Genomic DNA, 13,937 nt, shown 5'->3' with positions numbered 1-13,937 from the left:
GAAAAACGACAGGACTTTTTGAATGCCCTGGTAGATCAATGCGCTTGAATGGTCCATAATAACTCACCTGCTTAATGTACGCCTTTATCACATATCAAATATTTATATATAGTACTATAGAAAAAAAACTGAGAAATATATATTCAGTTCACAACCATTGTAAATATTCTTAATGTACTTTTAGGTAAACTCTATCTACGACTAGTTGATAAGAAAAAAATATTATCATTATACGTTTGGACTAAATCGTTGAGCGAAAAGTGAGTAGCTAGATGATGAGTTCAAAAACTTCACCCCTTGGAATAAAAAAATATTTTTACTTATTCTGATTATCGAACAAAAAAAAGATATAATAACCTTTTTTATGTTATTCTATAAATATTTTGCATGGGCCCTCTTCGAAATTTTGTCCTATCTAGGCTACTTTATCGAAGTCAAGAAAATAATAATATGCGCTAATAATCGAAAAACAGGAATAATTATTCATAATAATCAAATTAAAAATTAATTATTTAATAAATTAATTACTAGCTACAATAAGTTTTAAATAGTAATAAGTGGAAATAAAAATAAAAACAAAATCATTAGACATTTTATTATAAGAGCCGAGAAGAAAAAAAGGCAGTTATCTCACCCCAATTTTTTATTACTTTAATGAAAATTAGGTATAATTACTAGTCAATATTGATGAGTCTGCCAAGTATAGGTAGGGGGGAATAAAAAATGGCGACTGTTTCAAAACCTTAAAAAAACATTATTTTTTCATTCGAAGGTCTATATCTTAAAAACTACCAACAACACTAGAAAATCTAAAAGAACATTATTTAAAGAAAAGTAAATTTGCTGAAATATTTTCCCTAAAAGAGCTATTTACGTCCAATAGTTCTCGAGATATAGCTTTTTAAATAGTAAAATTTCTTAAAAATCTACTAAAAGATTAGTAGTAAGTTAATTTATTTTGAGAAATCTATATCTCAGGAACTATGTGACGTACAGATATACCATATATTGGCACTCAAATTAAAGATAGTTTAATGGACTATAAAGAAGTGTTTGACCTTTACCTTCGTAGAAATAATAGTTTTCATGATATTTGCTAAAATAAATTGATTTATAGTTGTTCGGACAATAAGTTTCATTTATGAAAAACATCATTTCAGAAACCATTGGAAGTACAGATGTCTACCAGCGCTGAAATTGAAGCTAGTTAAATTTACTAAAAAATAGTTAATTATATTTATCTTTGTAGGAGTAGTAGTTTTTATGATATTTGACATTATCTTTTTCACAAAATGTTAATTTCTAGTGGTTCGTATAAAATTTTAGACATTAGAAAAAGTATATCTCTAGATCCATAAGTCGCACATATGTCTGCCAACACTCAAAATAAAGGAAATTTAACTTACTATAATGTAGTTTATAACACTTATCTTCGAAGGGGTAGTAGTTTTTATGGTATTCACAGATGAATATAAATTTGGCAAATGAAAATTTGTCCGAACAACTATAAATCAATTTATTTTAGCAAATTTCATGTAAAATATTACTCATATGAAGATAAACATCATAAGCTACTTTATAGCTCATTAAACTAGCTTAAATTTGAGTGCTAATAGACATCTGTACGTCAAATAGTTTTTGAGATAAAAATTTTTCAAAATAAATTTACTAACTACTGATTTTTCAGTACGACCCATACAACATTTTTTTGAAATGTTGCTATTTAAAAAGCTATATCTTTAAAACTATTTAACTAAAGTAATTCTATTAGGGCCCATATTTTACCAAATTTACTCTTATTTAAATGACGTTCTCTTAGGATTTCTTGTGTTGTTTCTACTTTTAAAAATATAGAGCTCAGAATGAAAAATTAGTTTTTTTTATCGCTTTGAAACAGCCCCCATTTTTTTATTTCCCCTACCTATACTTGGCTGACTCATCAATCTTGACTATTAATTATACATAGATTTCATTAAAGAAATCAAAAATTGGGGTGAAATAAATGCCCTTTTTCTCCTCTTGGGCTCTTGTACTATTTGTAGCGAACCCCCTTTAACTTGAAATCTGTTGTGTTCACGCCGGCTTACTCACACCAGAAAATAAGTTATCCTTAGATATTAAAATGTTACCTATAAAGTTCTTTGTTTAGTACTTCGATGCTAAAAGAGGGATGGAAAAGGTATTTGTTATTTCGAAACGAATTAGTAATCCAAAAAGCTCAAACCTCTTAGTAACACACTTTTTCGGAAATAAGGCTACATGTGAAAAATATCAAAATTGAAACAGTTTGACTCGTTATCTAGAGGGTAATTGTAATCGATGGAATTTTTAACATTTTTTATATATAACAATCATTTATTAGTGTCTTTGCAAAAACAGATGTAGGTCATACGTCTGATATTAAATATATGCATCGGTATGGGAATAGTGTAGCGAGGTATGCGCTCAGCCTTCTACAGAACTTATATACTCAGCGTATTCCCGGAACCGGTCTTTATTATCTTCCAAACATTTTCCTGGTTCCAAAGGAGGGTGTCTTGTTAAATTCAAGTGCAGCGAAATATCTCAGTAACGTTACAATAAGAAGTTAAACACACGTTTCCAATCAATCTTCAGGGACCTATGAATTACCAACAAATAAATATATAAGTAAAAAAGTAATTTTAGTAAAAAAACAATATTAATTCATAACTTTTATGATTTATTTCATGTTATAACTTTTAAAATTGTGTTAGTAATTTTATCTTTATCAATTAAAATATTTTATTTGAAACAATGTAAACAATTTAAAAAAAAATGAAACAACAATTTTTTTACTAAATCACAAAATTGACATTATGTCACGTTATCACAAGATTAGAAAACTTTTTAAACCTTCACACTTAATACAGACTAATAGAACTAAATAAGTTACTAATAATATTAAATAACCCACTCTAACATAAATAGCATTCAATATTTAATTTGTGTCTAAGAATTCTATATTTTATATTCTTTATCTATTTTCAAGGAAAAATCGTTATTACTTCTCACTTCATTAGGATGTTCCGGACAACTGTCCATCATATAGTCCAATCTACAATTATATTAGAAAAATTAAGTCTTATCAATCTTTTACATTTACTTCTAAATCCAAATATACTGATGATTATTATAGCACTATTCATATCCCGAATTAGAAAAACGTGTATTAGTGAAGCTTAGAAAATTAGAGGTTATTTGGCGTAATTAGATAAAAAAAAAAATATTATAGTTGTATGGTTGAGGAATTTACTCTTCGGCAAATTAACACTAAAACAACAGATTTCTATAAAAGAAAAAGAAAGAAACATTATTTATATTATTTATTTTATTGTAAGTTCACACGATTTCCATATTCATACTATAATTCCTGTATGATGTAATTATGACCCGTGATTTTGGCCATGCTCCGCTTCTGTTACCCTGGAGACTGTTGAGCATGTGTTCACGAACTGCATTGCACTGGATCACTGGCAAGGATGATGAGATACTTTATGGCCTCACTCAGGAGGGCTTCCCTCGGGTAGTGCTAAGACGAATTTTATTGTGGTTCAAAGATTTCATTTATGGATGAAAGAGGTCAATAGATCCATTCAACATTGGAGTTTACAGAAGAAGAAGAAGAGGACCTATGCTGGAAGATGGAAGCAGCCTTCTGCCGAGAATTTAAGATGGGTACATACATTTATGTGAACAATTATACTTATGGAAGTATATCGTTTAGTTATAGCAGTCATGCGAATGGAGGGGAGGGTGGAGAATAAATAGATAAATTAGGACAATTTCAAAAACTCAGTAGTAGACCCATTTTTGATAATAAAACCTTGAAAATGAAATCTTATTCTTATCAAACATTGGTTACATTATAAAATTTTAACTTCAATTTTAAGAATTTTCGAATTTATAACAGTATTTAGGAGCATACTTCTTGGCTCTAATAAGGCAAAACCAAAAAATGGATGGGTAAAACAATAGTAAAATGTTCTAGGATGAAATATCAAACATAATAGATTGATAAACAAAATTTTTTTAAAAAAGTTTAATAGTTGTAACTTAAAACAACAATATCTCATAGGGATGGAGAAGGAATATAAACATAAATAATTTTTACGTGAAACCATTTATGAACAGAACAATGATAACTAAAAAAATAGGTCAAGAAAAAACATTTAGAAAATTATAATCCTTATATCTTTTTATGTTTGTAAAGTTGTTTTTTCATATCGTGAAATAAGCAGCGTTGAAATTAGATTGAGGAAACATTTTTATGGACTTTAAAGTCTTTGCATTAAGTAAGGTGCATAATCAAAACAATAATTTCCTAGAGTATTTGTTGACGGAGGATTTCCTCTCAAGACTAATGGAATCCTCTGAGTGCTTCATCCATTAAACTATGGCTGGAGTTGTAAAGTGAGTGCTGCAGCAGTGGGAGGAGAGGAGAGCTCATGTTTGGATGGACGGTTATAGGATTCATTTTAGTAAGGATTAACTGAGATAGGTTTGGAGAAGCTGAAACCAAGGGGATCAACTAAGGGCCTCAATAATGCTATGGATTTCAGCTCAGCGGAGTTGTACAATTTACTGATCTCCTCAACATTATAGATATCTCCATTAAAATAAGTTATATTTTCTTTAACTAATTTACTAATTGTTAAGTAATCGTATAATTCATCATTATCTCTGCGATTTTTGAGGAATTTATGAAATCGGTTCTCTAGGACTTTAATAACTAAAGTAAAAATTAACTGGTAAGTAAAATGAAAAAATTTAAAAAGACACATTACTTTTCTGAATCTTGAAAATCATTGTTAGTTCATTGTTAAAAGTTTTCAATAATTGACGATTTACCATGTATTTTTCTGTCTATCATATAAACGGTATAGTTTTAATACCATGATTAGGAATTAATTTTAAAATCTTCTTTTTAGTGTTGTGAATCTGCAGTTGGAAAATTTATAAAAGTAAAGTACGCAGTTAGCACCTTTCAATAATAAATTTTATTTCAAAAAAATCTGTTTGTTGAAGAACTGTTTTAATACAATAATTAGGAATAAATTATGCAATTCATTTTAAAATATTTTCTTTACGTTTGTTGATCTATAGATCAAAAATTCATAAAAAATTGTGAAGTTACAACACTAAATAATAAATTTTATTTGAGTACATCCGCCAGTTGAAAATAACTGCTATGGATTTTGCTTTAAGATTTAAAGTCCCATCAAAATCCACCAGAATACCCATCCTCCTACCGTCCTATCTCTCTGTTACCTAACATGGACAAAATCCTTGAAAAACTCATCTTGAAACGCTTGTTCCCCATCTTTGTTTCCAACCACATAATTCCAGACCACCAGTTTGGATTCCGAACATCCCACACCGCTATCCAGCAATGCCATCGTTTGGTAGATGTCTTGTTTTCATTGAAGCGCGAAATGTACTGATTGGGAGTCTTTCTTGATGTAGAATAGGCTTTTGATCAAGTCTGGCACCCAGGACTGCAATACAAGCTCCGTAAATCCTACCCCCCTACATACATTCTCATTATCCGTTCTTATCTCTCCGACAGATTATTTCTGTTATAAGTAAATCACAACAGCGCTTATTCATCCCTATTCCGTCAGTCAGTTGGCGTACCTTAGGGTAGTATCCTTAGTCCTATCCTATACACAATTTTTACAGCTGACATCCCAACCCATCCTAACACTATTCACACCACGTATGCCGATGACACATGTATATTCTCGGGGATTGACCCTCTAATACCACATCATCACCCATCAATAATGGTGCCAAAACTCGATAATACAAATAAATTTCAATAAATCCCATCAAAACACATTTACTCTTCGTCGTAAGCCCATGACCTCTTGCCAAACTGTATCCTTGAATAATACCCCAATTATTTCTGTCGAATAGATCCATTACTTAACTATCCGTTACGTGACTATTACAATATTTACTGGACAAACGGTCCAAACTGCCGCCAGTCGATTAAAAAGACTGATCTACATGACTATTATAAGGCCTATGTGGACATAAGGAGTTGAGCTATGGGGCTCCACTAAACCATCAAATTCCTCCCAAATCCGATCCTTACAGTCCATAATCATTCGTAAAATTCTTAAAGCTCCTTACTTTGTCACGAAGTCATTCATCAGGATCTCCATTCGATTTGGCCAAAACCAGATACCAATACTTCCATGATAAACTTCCCAACCACCCTAATCCACTTGTTTCTAGCCTGGCTTCTCCTTCATTAACTAATAATCCTCCTAGGTGTCTGAAAAGAAGATGGCCTCGAGATCTTCTCCTCTAGAAATGTTATTGGAGTTCTATCAATAGATAGAATCTCCACATGTTTGTATCATGTCACTATGTCACCTACAGCAAATTTACTTGTTGTATATATTTTTATACAGTTGTAAATAAATTATATATATATAAAAAAAAATGTAAAGCGTTCGGACGAGCTCCCTATTGAAGGAACAGAACCGTCTCGGTGACTCCTCACCCTGGTCCATCCCTAAATACTTCATCTTCAGGTGACATCGATCTTGGGTGGTCGAGCCCTTCTCAACGTAATGTATCTAGGACCACCACCTCCTTCCACCCCTAGATGAGAAGGGATAGTTCTCTTCTTCCATCAAACAGGGAAGTCCGACTCGGTGAGTGCGAAAATTGCGATCTTTCTCGAAAACCTGGCTCTGTGTCCTTCTATGGCTGTGCAATCCACTACTATTTGTTCTGCCGTTTCAGAAACTCCGCAGTTGGAGTAAAGGTTCTTTCCAAAGCTCTACAGATTTCTCTGGAACCGTTCGTGTCCTAGTATTTTATATCAAACCCAGTAATCCGGGTTAATCATATAATAAAGTTAGCTTTCAGTGCTGCATGGTCAGTCAGAACTTCCTCAGAGTATAACCCTTCTTTTTTCCACCCACCTTCTATAAATTAAAAATAACTACAAACTGTCAATCTTTTCAAACTATGCGATATAACGATCCACTTCTAGTAAGCATATGTTTACCTAATAAGATAATCAAGTCCGTCCAGCTTCCATGAATTAACTTTGCTCGACATAAGTAAATATTTCATAAGGCTTAGTGTTAAGTATATATTTATAAGACTTATAAGTTTATAAACTCATAAGTCCGTCTAATGAGCATACTGGGTCGAGTCAGTTGGACAATATATTTCGCAGTTCATAATTAATAAAATTGTAGTAAAAAAGTTATTCGATATACAGTAGTGAAGATACGTCAACAAGTGGCGTGATTCGGTTTCAGATCCAGATGGCATTGCGTGCCCCTCCTGGAATGTAAAAGCAATTTTATTTTCTTGAAAGATGTTTTCTAAATATACAAGGGCTCATCATAACAAAAATGAGACGTTGTCATTTAATAACCCTAATCCGATTTGAAAAATAAATTATGTTTAAAAATTTATATTATTAAAAGTATATTTGCCTATAAAAATTGAGATCTTTACTATAGAATGTGTTCCTATGGCTAATTGTCCTTATGGTCCAAGGAGTGCCAGAGGTTCCACGTTCGGCCCGAAATTTGTTTTTTGTACAAAGGGGTTTAAACAATTTTCTTAATAAAATCAGAACATTTATTAATGTTTTAAACTTTTAAGGAGAGTGGATTGATCGATCCATTACTTTATTGTGTGGGACACAAGTGAGTCCTATAACTCAGGACATTACTGTATATACCTAATATAAAAAATCAGCCACCGTTCCAACTAGTTCCTCAGTTGTATGTATGTACCCCTAAAAATAAGATGATAAATTAGATGGCAAACGGAATTTCATACAGTTTTTTCAACTTCGAATTAACTACTTTAAAGTTTCCTCTTCCCATTTTAAGCTAATATTTTAAAAGTGATATAGGACCGTCAATCCCTAGGGGTCTTAGCGTGGCAGATCCTGCCCTAAAAGTTGTATTATTTATTGGTACATCAACATTTAATGGTAACTGCAGTAATGAATGAATGTGGTATTCAATAATTCACGATTCTTATCAAATATTATCTTATCAGAATTGTTTATTCTGAAATGAAAAGCACTACTTGCATAATGCAGTTGCATTGATATTCGCAGACGGTACAAACACAATCAGCCCAATGACCAATCTGAAGCAGAGAGAGCTCTAAATACTAACTAGCCCAATGCTCCCAATCAGAGGAAGCGTCCTGCAGTCAGCGTGCCTAATATTTACACACCTTTCTCTTTGCCGGTCAAATGCCGGAATTGAAAAACATTAATTAATAATACAATTCCCATCATTGAAACATATACGTAAGCAATTCATAAAGAAGTATAGACACATTTTTAGTACTGAACAAAATTATGTCTGAAATACCATATGGTATATATATAATACATAACAAACACTTAACAATTATCTACTGTATTATGGTTATAGAAATATATAGTAATATCCATAGATATATTTGTTTTATTCATACTCAAATTATTATTATTAAAGATATGTAGTAGATACTACATATTTTAATGATAATAATTTGAACGTAATATATCACTATATCCAGGCCACTGCGCAGCTGAGTTTTTTGTCGCAAGGTGCAAATGCCAAAATATGCTTCGTTTTCACATAATATACTGAGAGGAAATAAATATTATTTTTGTGGATATTGAGGACTAGTCAATAAGACATCCATTTTTAGTCAACCAAAATAGTTTTCTTAGAAGAAAATATTTCTTCAACTAATCATTAAAAAATCAAAAATGCTCTGAGTATCATTTAAGATATGTAACTATGATAATTATAACAGAACTTACATTTATACTAACGAAATCCGGTTTTTAATAATTGATCTTTTAATTTGGAGCAATTACTTATTATAATGAATTTATTAAATATCTCAATTAATTATCAAGTTAATTGAAAACCTATAATGAGTTTTTATTGTTATCAGTGAGATATTGTTAAATGTACAAATGGATGGAGAAAAGCCGTCAGATCAGCTTGTACATTCTTTAAGCTTGTACCTTAGTCACAATATACATATTGGTCTTGTGTCTTCTTACTTAAGGGAAACAATGCTCTTTTACACAAAGGACAATACACGTATTTTTAAAAGAAAAGGCTTCCCGGAATGAAGGAGAAGCATTTACTTCGAGTAGTCGCAGTAGGTTGTAAATGTTTTTGATATGTTGGATCTTTAGGGTTTTCCCAATCTTCTACTCTCGCCCTATCAAAGTGCCCACATCTCACAGGTAATATTCCATCTCTTTTCAAAGATCAAAGACCGCTAATTTAATGCTTAAAGAGAAATTGGTCATATAGAGGGAAACATAGTAAAATTATGAAAATGGTCGAAAAAGCTAAAGGTTTTTTTCGAGGAATAACATTTTTAAATCAATATGGGTCGCCCAACAAAAACGTTTCCTTTTCAGAGAACATTAAAAGAACAACACAGAGAGAGTAACGTACGTTAACGTACATAAACGTGCGTTAAGTTTATTTAAAAATGCTATACCGCGGTAAAACTGTTAAACTATGTATTTCGTCCATTTTCTAACCGTTAATATTTATACTGACCTGATTGTAAACATAACATTTTAACAAAAACGTGTTCCTACTACATGACATATAAAACCAACATGATCGTCTATGCATAAATCTTACCTCTAGTTATTTAATAATTAAGTACGTAATAATATATTGTATGTAGTAAATGATACTGAAAAAAAGATCATACACCTTATATGCACTTTGGATGGATATGTACCGTGATAATTTTATATATATATTTTTTAAAAATTAATATAAGGCAATCCACAACAAAGGTTATGTTTGCCTAGTTATCTACACCAACTTATTCTAACCATGGTGGGGAGGTCATGATTTTCATTTTGTGGGACCGCCACATAATGAGGAAAGCCAATGCACCAGGCCGGATTCGAACCGGCGCCGCTCGCAGAAATCAAACTAATAGACCTGCACCTAACCACTAAGCTACGGACAGCTCGAATATTTTCTTTTGGTTTATTGATTTCAGTGGAATGAATGAATGAATAGTTATAAATATCATTAACTCTTATTACCCTTAAATATGTCAGATCGTATTATTTGTAAGGTAATATAATTTATCTCATGTTTTTGTAAAAAAAAAAGAAAAGTTTTTTAGATCCAAAAACCTTTTGTAATATTTAGTGGATTATTTTCCTCAAGGAATTGAGAAACGAATTTCCAGTTCTGCCTCTAAATTAAAAATACAGCTAATGCTAGTTTTTTATATGACTTTAATGCTAATTTTATAAATACAAGAATTTTTGTTTGATATACAAAAATATTTTTTTATAAGGAATTGTGTATAGTGTATTGCGCATTATAAAAATATATAATTTAGAGTATTTATGTGATTTTTTTCAAGTGGTTTAGTATTAATAAATAATCTTTGTAATTGAAGAAAATAATGAAAGGAGGTATTATGTCACAATAAGCCTAAAGAAATAGTTTTGAGCTGCTAATTTGATAAAAAAAAAACACACTGTGTCGTAATCATAAAAGTATGGACTCATTAGTACATGATATATTTTGTCAAACAAGCAAGAATAGATTTTAAAAAAATATATTTATTTTTTGGTACTGTCGAGCCTCTTAAACTCTTATTTCCTGTTCTGACTACTTGGCCTATTCCTAGTCCTGGTCTTCTGACTTTTTTACATTTCATTAAACTTAATTTTATTTAAAAAAATACATATTCTCTTATTATTAATGACTTATGTTATTTTAATATTATTATTATGCCAGAGGTCGTTGATTGGATAACATTGTGGCCATCCTTTACCTGTTTTAATGTCCGCAATTTAAAAAAAGGTATATGTTTCATTATATGACCTACACTTATTATTTTTTTTTTTTTATTAAACTAAATTTTTTTAAAGTGAAAAAAAGGATAAAACGACAATGTTCTTAATTCATATATTTATTACCATCTTGTGCGTTTCGAGGATACTGTGTTCCTCTCTTCAGCATTATGTCCACTGTTTTTAAACTATTATATCTACAATTTTATATTTGTTTTAGTCTAATTTTTGATTATAAATAGAAAAAATAATTAGTAAATAAATGAGAATTTAAAAATTATAATGTACTTACTCAATATCACCATAAGTTATGAATTTCTATTTTATAACAAAATAATGCTGCTTGATTATATAATTAGAGCAGAAAGGAAGGTTAATAGCTTAAAGTCTTATAAAAGATTGTTTGTGAGGGGGGCCAGGAGCCAATTAAATTATTTATTATTTCTTGATCATATTCCTTTTATTAATTACATATTGTTTATCAATACAAAACAGATTTTGTGGTCGTGGATGTTACATATTATGAGTTTACATCCCTCTGAAAATCCGTATGTAAAAATTGTATAGTTACTATTGTATATACAATTATAGAGCTTTTATAATTTTTTTTTAGATTTTTTGCAAAATATATTAGGTATTGTATAAATATCTAAAAATAAAACCATAAGCATATAGCCTCTGCTATAATCAATCATCAATTAGCCTTGTTTTGTTGTAACTTACGATGATAGTTTAAACATATTGAGTAAGTACGAATTAATTTGAAAATTATTTTTTCTTAATAAAATTTATTTATTATAATTAATTATATATAATTAATTTAATTGACAAAAAAATAAAACTAAAAAAATTTATAAAATTGTAGATATACTACTTTTAAAACAGTGAATTACATAATGCTTAACAGAGGAACATAGTTTCCTCGAAACGTAAAAGAAGGAAATAAATATATGGATTAAGAACATTGTCGTTTTCGAAAGGATTCGTGAAAAAGGATTTTTCTCTTTAAGGAAATTTAATTTAATTAAAAAAAATAATAATAATAAGCGTAGGTCGTATAATAAAACATATACCCTTTTTTATATTAAAATAGATAAAGGATGGCCACAATGTTATCCAATCAACGACCTCTAGCGCAATAAGAACAGAAGAATAACATAAATCATAAATAATATGAGAAAATGAAGTATTGAAGATAAAAACAAGTTTAATAAAATATAAAACTGTCATAAAAAGAACAGGAATAGTCCAAGTAGTTAGGGCCGGAATCAGAGTTGAAATTAGTGAACAGTACCAAAAAATGAATAAATAAATTATTAAATCCTATTTTTATATAGGTATAAGGTTTTATATAGGTTATATATATGTAGATAGATATACATGTTACATTTTTAAAACAGAGATTGATTTAAATTCCAATAATGATATTGACTCTAAATTCTAGAACACACTATGTTTAATAATTCTTCATTCTTGAGTTGGTGAGATTAGTCCGGTTGTTTTCCTAGTTTAGTTCTTGATACAGCATTAGGTGAAACTAATTCTATTTCATCTAATCTGAAGAGCTGTAGTGGTTTTTTTTTACCTTCTTAGACCTCCAAGGGATGCTTTAAATGAGCTCTATTTCAATTATCTTCTTTCACAAGAAATAGAAATTTATACCGCAGTAGAGAAAGAAAAGATGTTTTAAACTTCATTACATGCACCTTCTGCCTTACCACAATTTCCAAAACCAAACATATTAAGTATTGATATTTTAAGTTATTAGAAATATACAAGAGCTCTTTGATTGAAAAATAATTAACGCTCACGCAACGCGGGATCTCATTTTCCTAAGTTGGATAAGAACTTGGTTGTTACCATAGAAGGAACTCAGGTAATAATTTCTTTCTTGGGAATGGATTTAGCCAGAATTTCTGCATGTTAAGGCATGCACAAACTTAAAATTAAATGAACCAAAGTAAGAATACTCCTTTAGTATATCCAGCTAAAGTATTCTCGCGAGTAGATAAACTCGTAACATTAGAGGGAGGAAGACTTAAATAAAGGACTCAGGAGTTTCATAATATCTTCATTTAGTTTTCAAGATAATAATACGGTATTTTTAATTTAGTATTTTCTACATTCGCGAAAATATGAGAATGTTAAAAATGTTTATCTAAATATTAATTAAGCATAATAAGGCATATATACATTATATATCATTGTATTTTGTATTTAAATGATAAATAAAGAGGTTTTGAAAAAAAAAAATAGTATATTTAAAATGACAACGCAGACGGCGAGTAAGCACCACAGTGCACCCGTGCACATAGCGGATCCCACAACCTACCTTAAAATGCCCTTCAGGCAATGAAAGACATTATATTTATCATGTACTATGTATTATTATGTATGCATATGGTTTTGTTTGAAATAAAAAAATAATAGAAGGGTGAGACAAAAAAAAAAGGATATCTAAAGCAATTTCCTCTCCTCGAACTGAGAAAAAAAATTAATTAACCCTGCGAGATGAACTAAATTAGTTCAAGAAAAACTAGTTTCCTCCTTCTCTTTAATCCAGTCGAAATACAAACAATATTATTCTCATTCGTAAAAACCATATAATACTATCAAAAAATTCTATTCAGCACACACAATTGATAAAGCAGCTTACTTAAATATGACTATCTTTAAGTAACAGTTTACAAAATAACTAATTACGTCGTCCCACGGGAAAACATCACTTGTGTATTATAGTTAAGATTCAACTATCAGTAAACTTATATTAATCCTGAATTGAACCCGCTCAGTTAGACCTGAGTTTAAACGTAAATTTTAACAATTACAATTATCAATTAGTGTTTTGTGTGCGTTTGCAGTATTTTATATTTGTATGACAGTGATTCAGCTCGTTATAATAGCTATTGCATTTCAGAGTTTTAACTATTGTTATTGTTGTTGGTTGCAAATATCCCGCGACTGGAATAAGTTTAAAAAAAAGAGTTGATTTGCGAGCAGTTTTTGAATTCGTGAAAAGGAGCTTTCGAAATACCGTTCCAACTTAGGAACACTGAGTGTTTTGCTATTCTGTGAGTAT

At 30.2% G+C, this 13,937-nt stretch overlaps 1 protein-coding gene across 2 annotated transcripts in view; it reads right to left on the bottom strand.

Moving 5' to 3' along the window:
- Positions 1-13,937, bottom strand: part of LOC106684967 (spondin-1) — a gene marked incomplete in the record, with an annotated part of 221,736 nt that overhangs the window by 122,693 nt on the left and 85,106 nt on the right.

Source organism: Halyomorpha halys, unplaced genomic scaffold, assembly GCF_000696795.3.
Source record: "Halyomorpha halys isolate HHAL.00 unplaced genomic scaffold, Hhal_1.1 Scaffold634.1, whole genome shotgun sequence".
In the NCBI taxonomy this organism is placed as follows: Eukaryota; Metazoa; Arthropoda; class Insecta; order Hemiptera; family Pentatomidae; genus Halyomorpha; species Halyomorpha halys.
The sequence above is the reverse complement of the archived record's forward strand: the minus strand, read 5'-3'. Positions and strand labels throughout refer to the sequence as shown.